Below are 9,810 nucleotides of genomic sequence, written 5' to 3' on the forward strand. Positions count from 1 at the left end.
TGAAGTCAGGCACCACTATCTAGCTGACATATATTGGGAACTTCGAGGGAAATAAGTTGATGCTGATGCCTAGTCTAATATGGAAAAAATAGAAAAAATAATTCTTATAGATAGTTTGCTCACAAGCTTGAAGATTCTGCAGTAGTAACTCAGCATCTTTTTGGACCATTATTATTTAGGATCCAAGCCTTAGCTCTTGAGAAGGATACTTTAATTGCACCTCTGATTGCAATCAATTATGTAAAATAAGGGGGTCCTTCGCTGTTGTTGTTAAATGATTATTTGTGGTGTTTATTTCTATTTTCTGTTCTTTATAATCTGTAATGTGGCAGTCCAACCCCACAGTTTGAAACAAGGCAACATTACTTATACATTCCCCAAGGCCAGGCATTTCAGCTCCTCTCTCAGTACTCAGTCTAGCCATCCCTGACTACACCCTTGCACTCTGAGTCCCAGCATGACAAAGTAAGTTCCAGTAATTTAGTTTCCAGGCTTACTCTCTCAGAACTTCATGAGTGTCTCTATTGCTGTCAACCCCATCTTAACGTTCTTCATAGCCTTTATCAGATCTGGTATATGCTGCATAAATATATCTCATTACAAGACATCGCCAAGGTGTTTGAACACAGCCCAAGAATGGGGTCCTATGGGAATTCTGAGTGTTTGTGAGAAAACTCCAAGAAAACAAGACAAGAGTCTTGTGACCTCACTTTCGTTAAAACCACAGAATTGTTCTTGGAATAGGTTGCTTATGTCTCTCCCAGGAATAGCAGACAGGAATGCGTGTACTTCAACTGTCATTTTCATATGGCTGAAGGGAAAAGCATGATTTGCCACACGGGGCTGGCTTGTCCTTGTGATTGCACACTTTACTTGGGTGACTCTTCTTAACCCTTGGAGTACAAATTATCTGAGGTCTGAATAAAGTTGGCTATTGCATGAGTCTTCAGTACACCTCATTTTTAGGCCCTGCTCTCCAAGGTTCATGCTGCCATTAGAGCAGTAACAAAATGGTAGCACAAATCAGGTACTTGAGATCGGCTATTAAAGAGTGGGATCCCTCACAGACAGGCAGAAACCAGGGAAGGTTTTTCCTTATGTTGAGCTTGTGCATCATGTTTTACACAAAAGAGGAACACAAGTATTAGATTGCTTGCAAGTGGTTTATGAGTACACTGCCTTGTTTCCAGAAGAAGGAACTTTAAATGAAAAAGTATGGGATGAAGTCCAAAAGACTATGGGAAAAAATGTATAAAAGAAAGTGGGGGGGAGGCAACCCCTATTCAGTTTTGAGTCACTTGGGCATTAATTCAGTCCATTATCAAAATGCTTGAAAAAGACAAGGAGGCTCTTAAGTGTGATGAAGAGATGGCTAATGCCTTGAATGAATATAAACTAAATGGTCAAACCTTGAAATTGGTAAGAGAGGCAAAACCAAAATTTCAGCACCACTGACAACTATGCTGGTGACAGTGACAGTTCCTTCAGCTCCTCTACCGGAGCCTCCCTCAAATTTATATCCCCCATTGCCTGAAAATGACCCTGAAGCTTGGGGAGAGGAATTTGATAAACAACATAATCTTGAATTCCTTGCACTTCTTGGTGAGGATTTAGGAGAACCCATGGAAAAGCTAACTTTACAACCTTGGCAAGTTAGGGCACAATGGGGAAATGGAATTCATTTTCCAATTTCTTCCTGCCTTGGTATTTCCAATGCACTAACCAATCTATTAAACACTCTTAACAGGAAAGACTGACACCTCTCAGATACCAAATACTCTTTCTCCACTCTCAATTAATACATCCCCTTTGTCAGTAAATCAATGTTCATGTTACTTAATAAGCAATTTTACTGGTGCTTCTCAAATTGTGAACCAAGGAATAGTTCTGGGCAAGGGCAACTAGAGTGAACTCTCAAATTTTTGTAATGGAAGCAGTAACCATATACACCACCAGCCCTACTGGCTTAAAGTAGCTCATGGTTTCACAATAGCATATGATACAGTCAGTTTGTGCATGCTCTATTTTTGTGAGGTTACTGTGACAAAAAAGAAACAGCAAGCTCCTGAAAACTAATATGGAACAGAAAATGAGGGGCCAGTGTCCACCTAGATCCCAAGCACCGAGAAACTGAAAGGTATCTGCTAGAAACATGTACCCCGTTAGAAGTCATGTAGAGCTCCCCCCCCACCCAGGACTGGAAGGAGCCATGGAGGCCGGAGAAGAAAAAGAAGGTTCCTGCTGTGCCAGAGACCCTTAAGAAAAAGCGAAGGAATTTCGCGGAGCTGAAGGTAAAGTGCTTCCAGGAAAAGTTTGCACTGAAGACGCTCCGGAAGGCACGGAGGAAGCTCATCTATGAAAAGGCAAAGCATTATCACAAGGAATACAGGCAGATGTACCGGAAGGAGATTCGCATGGCTAGGATGGCAAGGAAAGCCAGAAACTTCTACGTGCCTGCAGAACCCAAGCTGGCATTCTTCATCCGAATCCGAGGTATCAATGGTGTGAGCCCAAAGGTCCGCAAGATGTTGCAGCTGCTCCGTCTTCGTCAGATCTTCAATGGCACCTTTGTTAAGCTCAACAAGGCTTCGATTAACATGCTGAGGATCGTGGAACCATACATTGCATGGGGGTACTCCCACCTGAAATCAGTAAACAAGCTCATCTACAAGTGTGGCTATGGCAAAATCAATAAGAAGAGAATTGCCTTGAGGGACAATTCCTTGATTGCTCGATCTCTTGGAATATGGCATTAGCTGCATGGAGGATCTGATCCATGAGATCTACACAGTGGGGAAACGCTTCAAGGAAGCCAACAACTTCCTGTGGCCCTTCAAACTGTCTTCTCCACGGGGCGGGATGAAGAAAAAGGCCACTCACTTTGTGGAAGGTGGCGATGCTGGCAACAGGGAAGACCAGATAAACAGACTTATTAGACGGATGAACTAAGGTGCCTTTTGTAATCTTGTCAGTTAATAAACAGTCAAAGCTTGGCAAACTGAAAAAAAAAGTCATTTAGAATGTGTTTTACTTGAGTGCTGAGGCCAAGAAAAATTATTTTAGTATGATAGTCAGGACCATGTGCTAAGGAAATGTGAACATTTCAACACTATATTAGTGTTCCTCTCTCTGCTGGTTTGAATGAGAATGAAATTCACAAGCGCCTATATTTGAACAGCTGGTTGCCAAGTAGTGAAACTGTTTGGGAAGGATTAGTAAGTGTGGCCTTCTTGGAGGAGGTGTTTCTCTGGAGGTGAGCTTTGAAGTTTCAAAAGCTCATGCCAGGCCCAGTTAGCTCTCTGCCTCCTCTCAGCTATTGCTCCAGCGCCCTGCCTTCCTGCCTGCCTGCCGCTGCCCTCTAGAACTCTAAGCCCCAATAAACTGTCTTTTATAATTTGCCTTGATTATGGTGTCTCATCACAGATAATCAACTAAGATACCTCTTTCCCACTTTTCCCCTTCTCCAGTTCTAGTCCCCTGCTCCTTCCCTTCTGTCTATGGTCTTCAGTTGGGAATGAGTAACAGGTTTGTTGATTGTGAATCATTGCCCTATTTACTAGTGAAGGGAATGGCCTACATTCATTTTCCCTCACAGACCTGAGTTGGAGGCCCTATTGTAGAGTTATGACCTTTCCATCCACTGGTCTCTGCTTTAATTTGCTTTAGGCCTGATAAGTGTCAGTCAGTACTGTATGCTTCATTTGGTACAAAATGAAGAATAGACCATAAAAATAATTACCTTGTTATGACAATGAACAGAAACTTTAGTTCTGTGCTTCACAGCAATTATTTCATTACATTTGATCATCTGATAATAATCATTCTTTTATTACCTGTTTCAAACAAAGGTAACCAACACCACATGATGTTTTCCCCTAGCTTTGTTACAGAAAGGGATAAAAAGCATTTCCAGAACAAAGTTACCACCCCCACCCAGGTCCTGTTCTTCTCTCATCCTTTGTAAGACTAGAGAAGGATCCTCAGCCCTGGCCAGTAGTTGTACACACATCTGAATTGCATGTAAATACACAGCACCCCACTCACTCAGGACAAGTTCTCTTTGCTACCATGAGTCATTACCATTTATTCAAGACAGGTTTCTCAGAAAAGAGAGTGAAAAAATTGTATTCAGGGCTCATGGTAGGCTTTGAAGGAGATACTAATGTGTCCTTGTTTTAGTCAGTATTCTGTTGCTGTGAAAAGACACTATGACCATGGTAATTCTTCCAGAAGAAAGCATTTAATTGGGGTTTTCTTACAATTTCAGGGGTTTAGTCCATTACCACCATGGTGGGGACCATGGCAACATGCAGACAGAGATGGTGCTAAAAGAAGTAGCTAAAAGTTCCACAACCAGATCCATGGGCAGCAGGAATGGAGACTCCAGGCTTGTGATGGACTTTTGAAACCTCAAAACCCACCTCTAGTGACATATTTCCTCCAACAAGGCCACCCTGCCTAATCAATAGTGTCACTCCCTGATGACCAAACATTCAAATCTATAAGCCTATGATGGGCATTCTCCTTCAAACACTACAGTCTTGGTGGATCAGCTTAAGAACAGGTCCAGACATGATCATAGGGTTGTGTAGAAAGCCCAGAGAAGATATGGAAATGATGGATAAGTGGAAAGAAGCTATAGTTTCATCATAATTCTGCCTTGGGATATACTGGAGGCTCTTGATGGTGGATTTAAAATAGAACATGATCTTCTGTTTTCTATAGCACAATGTTTGACTAGTTTTCCAGTTTCTGTGTCTTCTCATAAAGGGAGTGTGGGATTTTTGTGTTGTTGTGACTATTGTATTGGTTTAGTGGGTTTTTTCTTTTCTTTTCTTTTCTTTTTTTTTTTAGTATTTTAAATTCTTGCTTTATTTTTATGATGGTAAATAAGTTTCAATTTTATTTCCTTTCATTGTTTGCCATTTAAATGCAAAGCTAAGTCCCAAAAAGCTACATCCAAGACATTTTGTCTCACAGTTACACTCTTCTATTAGATACTATACTACATCAGACCATTGACTGGATTGCTAACGGGAAGACTTTCTTGGGTAGCAGCATCACCAGGCTGGGAGATGGACAGAGGCATTGGGAAATGGGTAGGTTCTCATACCTGGCTCCTGAGTCCCAGTCCCTGGATTGAAAGTAAAGGGTGAGAATTAGTCCTCCCCAAGGAGGAAAAAGGAATCCATCTACTCTTGCTATCACCTGTAAAAACTTAGCCATCATTCTGATTCTCCTCAGCTGATAGGTACACCAGTACCAAACTAGTCTGATGTTTGATCTGTTTGATTAGAATCGAGTAGTATTGGTTTAGTTTGAAAGTCATGTCTTTACATGGCACATTTGCTCAACAGTTATAACTAATTCATCTTTCACCAGCAAATTCATCAGCAAATCAATCAAGGTGACAACTGAAGAAGTGTTGTCTGGTGAGAAAATGTAATTCTTTAATTGCTAATGTATTCTTCAGAGTAAATGATATAGGCCCAAAAGATGGCTCTGTGAGTGAAGGTGATTGCCACCAAGCCTAGCAGCTTGAGCTTGAGCACCAGGACCCATCTGTAAAAGGAGAAAAATGACTCTCACAAGTTGTCCATTGATTTTCATATATGTGCTGATTCTCTCTCTCTCTCTCTCTCTCTCTCTCTCTCTCTCTCTCTCTCTCTCTCTGTGTGTGTGTGTGTGTGTGTGTGTGTGTGTGTGTGTGGTGTGTGTCACACATAATAAAACTTTAAAAGTAATTTTTAAAAAGTTAAACAATGATCTTTTGGCCTGATATTCATTTCTTCTAGCAACAGCAGAAAAAAACATATTATTGTTTTGTTTTGTCCAAGATTAAAATGTACACATAATTGGTTCCAAATACTGTTGGCTTTTCTCATCTAGCTCTATACCCAATATTTGTAGAGACTTCATTTCAACACATCTAGCATGTTTATGCCAACTGCCCATCAACAGAAACATAGAACATCAGTGTGTGTTGAAGAGAAACTGATGTGTTCCTCAAATTTCTCTCCCTTCTCTCTGATCCATGCCAGTGACTCTGTAGTAGTATTATATAACACCCACTATTCCTCTGTATTTCGTGTTCCTTTATTTCCACTATATTTTTATATCCAGTATATAAAAGGAGAACTGACCCACACTAGCTAACTGGGAAGCTCACACTTTACTTCCAAATTTATTCACATTTTTCCCATCCCAACACAGCTATTTGCTTACTGATATTTAGATTTTGCCTTTCTTTTTTTTTAATAAAATATCTGTAGCTTATTTCATAACTTTCTTGTCTTCTTTACCCTCACCTTCCTTGTTTTTGTTGGTCAATTCCTTCCTACTTCCTCTTTTCTTCTCTATTCAATGATCTCTTCCTTTATTTCACCTCCATTCTCCTCCTTCCCTTCTCCACTCCCTGCTCTCTGTTCTCTCTCTCTCTCTCTCACACCTACACCTACACACACACATGCATGCACGCACACACACACACAATCCTTATTTCTTGACTAGTATTTATCACACTGTAATTTCAATGCCTATAGTCGCAGCATATTTAAATGAAATTTTAACTCCCATATGGTTTATTTAATTATTTAATTCCTCCTATTAGCTAACCCATAACTTTCCAGTATGGAACTAACAGAAGTGTGTTTGAAGTGGGAACATGAGAAGCATCAGGTACACTGCAACAGAATCATTCTTCATACATAATGCATGTGCATACATCATCCATATCCAAGAGAGTAACAGTAGCATCACATCTAAAATGCTATGGTATATTTCTAATTATTCTATTTTGGTTCAAATTTATATTCTATATAACTACATTGACTTATTTTAGAGCAAGAATTTTCAAGTTTGCTTTCAGGAATTATATCCAGTCCAGTACTCTAGTACTAGATACACACACACACACACACACACACACACACACATACACACACCACAGTGTAATTTGTTCCTGTGTTGCTCCTATTGTGGAACTTCTGGGATAAGAAAGACCACATATGCATTTTTTCATAAACAGCCTTTCATAAAACAAAAGGGTATAGAAATTGATAGCTGCTGACACCTCTAGTTTATGCAATAGAAAAATTTAGTGACATTTTCTATGGCAGTTCTTCATGAAATGGGACTGTATAAATCAACTTATTTTTAATGCAGATGGGGCTCACTGAGAAGCAGCTGGGATGTGATGATGGAAATGATCCTCAGTTACTGCTTTGAAATTCAGCTCTATTTGCTTAGTTTCTTATTTACTTTTCTTTCTAACTGTTTCTTTTATGAACATCTCAGAAAGCCTCCATTGATCTCAGATGTTGGGACAGGTAGGAACACTTTGGGAGCCATGAGAAAAATGAGTTTCAAGTCCAGTAAAGATGCTGAGATGCATGGTCAAGGGTCACACATAACTGCTCTGGCTTCTTGCTGTGCTGTTTGACAGGCCAATTCCTATTCATGTCAAAGGCCCTGAAGAGGTCAAGTGTGGGCAAGGTGTATATTTCTTTGATTTGGGCTACTTTGCATTATATCACCTGGTAATGCTTGAAATACCTTCAGTTGCTCCCTACCAGCTATAAAGCTTTGCTTTTCGCTTTCCCCTTCCTAATCAAGAATCCATTTCCATAGAAACACAAATGGGAAGGGCATGATGAAAGCAATTTGTCTGCTTGTGCTCCCAGCTCCCATTTACATGGAAATGGAATTTGCAGCATTAAAAATAAAAGCTTTAATAAGTAATATTTTCAAATGTATCTCTCAGAGTTAACCCTCTCAACTTATAAAGTAGTTGGTGGGAGCTGAAAATTTGACGCACCACAAGGCAATTTTATACCTAGGCAAATTGCAATGCTTGCATTTAAGTTCCTGACCCTGAAACACAGCTGGTCTCAGTTGCTTTTCCCAGATCTAACATGTTCCTTTTCTACCAGGAAATGTGTCCTACCCCTTCCTCCAAGGGAGACCACAGTGGTGGGTGGGTAATGGAGAGTGCCTTTAGATTCTGAATCATAAGGTATTCTTTTGTCAATTTCTCCTCCTTGGGAGTTTTCTCCTATTTCTTCCTGTAGTTTTCTCTGCTATGGATCATCTTCTGTGAGTGTTAATAATCAGCAAAACAGTGTAAACTGTAGTGCTTCACATGTTGAGGAATGGCCAACATTCTAGCATTTACAGAGCTAAATAAACAACCTGCTTATTGTTAATCAATAACGTGAAATACGACTTGAAATGGGATTGGGAATTGGGTCCTATTATAGTCATTCAATTTGGTTTCCATCTTTAAGGATGCTTTGTAGGAGGGGGGCACTTTCAAATCATTTTCCACAGTTGAGTTTAAGTAAGCATTTTAAATGGTTAGCTCCAGAACAGGAACTAATTAATAAAAAGACTAAACGGAAACCATTGGCATATAGGAAACACTGGAGTACTTTTTTTATTTTGCTTTTCAGTTGGATGAGTCAAATCAATTTCTGACTACTGTCACTTGACATGTCGGGATTTCTAAGAAACAAGAATCATCTTTGATGGAAGAAGTGGAAGGAGTATGAGAAGGAAGGTATATCAGAATTGGTGGGGGAAGGAGAGTAACTTCCTAATGTAATGGGGAAATCCATTTGAGAGAGAAAAAAAAGCTGTCCAAACTACCTGTCTGTCTGTCTATCTATTCGTTCATACTGCTGAGGTGGAACTCAGGACCTCATGAATGCTAGTAAAGCACTCTACCACCAATCTACACCCTTGGCTGTAGTGAGATACTCACTTTGTCCACATCTGTGGCACTGACCACGCCCATTGAGGGTGGAGACAGGGGCAGATGTGACCTGGGGAACTAGGTCTCAGGAGGAGCCCTGGAGCACTCTCTGAATGGCTGGATGCAGATAGGAGAGCATCTGTGGATCCTGCTGGTGTTCATCTGTCTATGTTGTAAGTTATTTCTCCCTGAACAAACATCTATTTGGCCTATTTGTTTATCATGATCCTTATTAAACCATGATACTTGGCCCAAGATTTCTTTCTTTAAAAATCAAACAAAACTTAGAAGACTCAGCCAGGCATTAGTGGTACACGCTTATAGTCCCAGCACTTAAGAGGTAGAGGCAGGTGGATCTCTGTGAGTTCGAATCCAGCTTGGTCTACAGAGTGAGTTCCAGGATAGGCTCCAAAGCAACTCAGAGAAACCTTGTCTCAAAAAAACCAAACAAACAACAACAACAACAAAACATAAGAAACAAACAAAAAAATAAAAAAAAACATTTAGAAGACTCTGTCCTCTTCTTCCTGATCGATACTCAATACTCAATACGTATTTCTGGAAGAATCAGGGGAACTGCCACCAGGCAATATGTTGTAAGTCAGGACTCCTTAAGCTTTTTCTACTTGAGATCTTCTTTCCTCTGGGGAATCTGTGTACAACACCAAAATATAGACATAAAATATGTGCATGCTAAATAGTCACTGGTAATAAGGTATAATGTCTATTTTAAAGCGATACTTTATTTTTGTTCAATTGTAGGTGAAAGCAAGTTTACTTAGATTGACATGCTTATCTGTTTTATGTAAAGAAGTAAATCTTGGAAGAGCATGTGTTACTTCAGGAATAAAACATTTTCAATATGTTCCAGAGTAGGTCAATGCTTTTATTTTAGAACCATCAATACTGAGAATAACACTTTGCGGAAATGCATCAAAACAGGCAGAAATGTCTAGAGTCACTTCATAAATTTTTACAAGTTTTCTCTTAATACCAAACCAAACTGCACTGAACCTATCTTAGGAAACCTGTCAGCAACCCAAACAGCAATTTCTAAA

General features: G+C 39.9%; 1 pseudogene; it reads left to right on the top strand.

Annotated features, from left to right (window-relative positions):
- The first annotated feature begins 1,326 nt into the window (after positions 1–1,326).
- On the top strand, positions 1,327–2,949 carry LOC127232911 (60S ribosomal protein L7-like; annotated as a pseudogene).
- Positions 2,950–9,810: the final 6,861 nt, after the last annotated feature.

The sequence above is a fragment of the Phodopus roborovskii genome, unplaced genomic scaffold (genome assembly GCF_943737965.1).
Source record: "Phodopus roborovskii unplaced genomic scaffold, PHOROB, whole genome shotgun sequence".
Taxonomy (NCBI): Eukaryota; Metazoa; Chordata; class Mammalia; order Rodentia; family Cricetidae; genus Phodopus; species Phodopus roborovskii.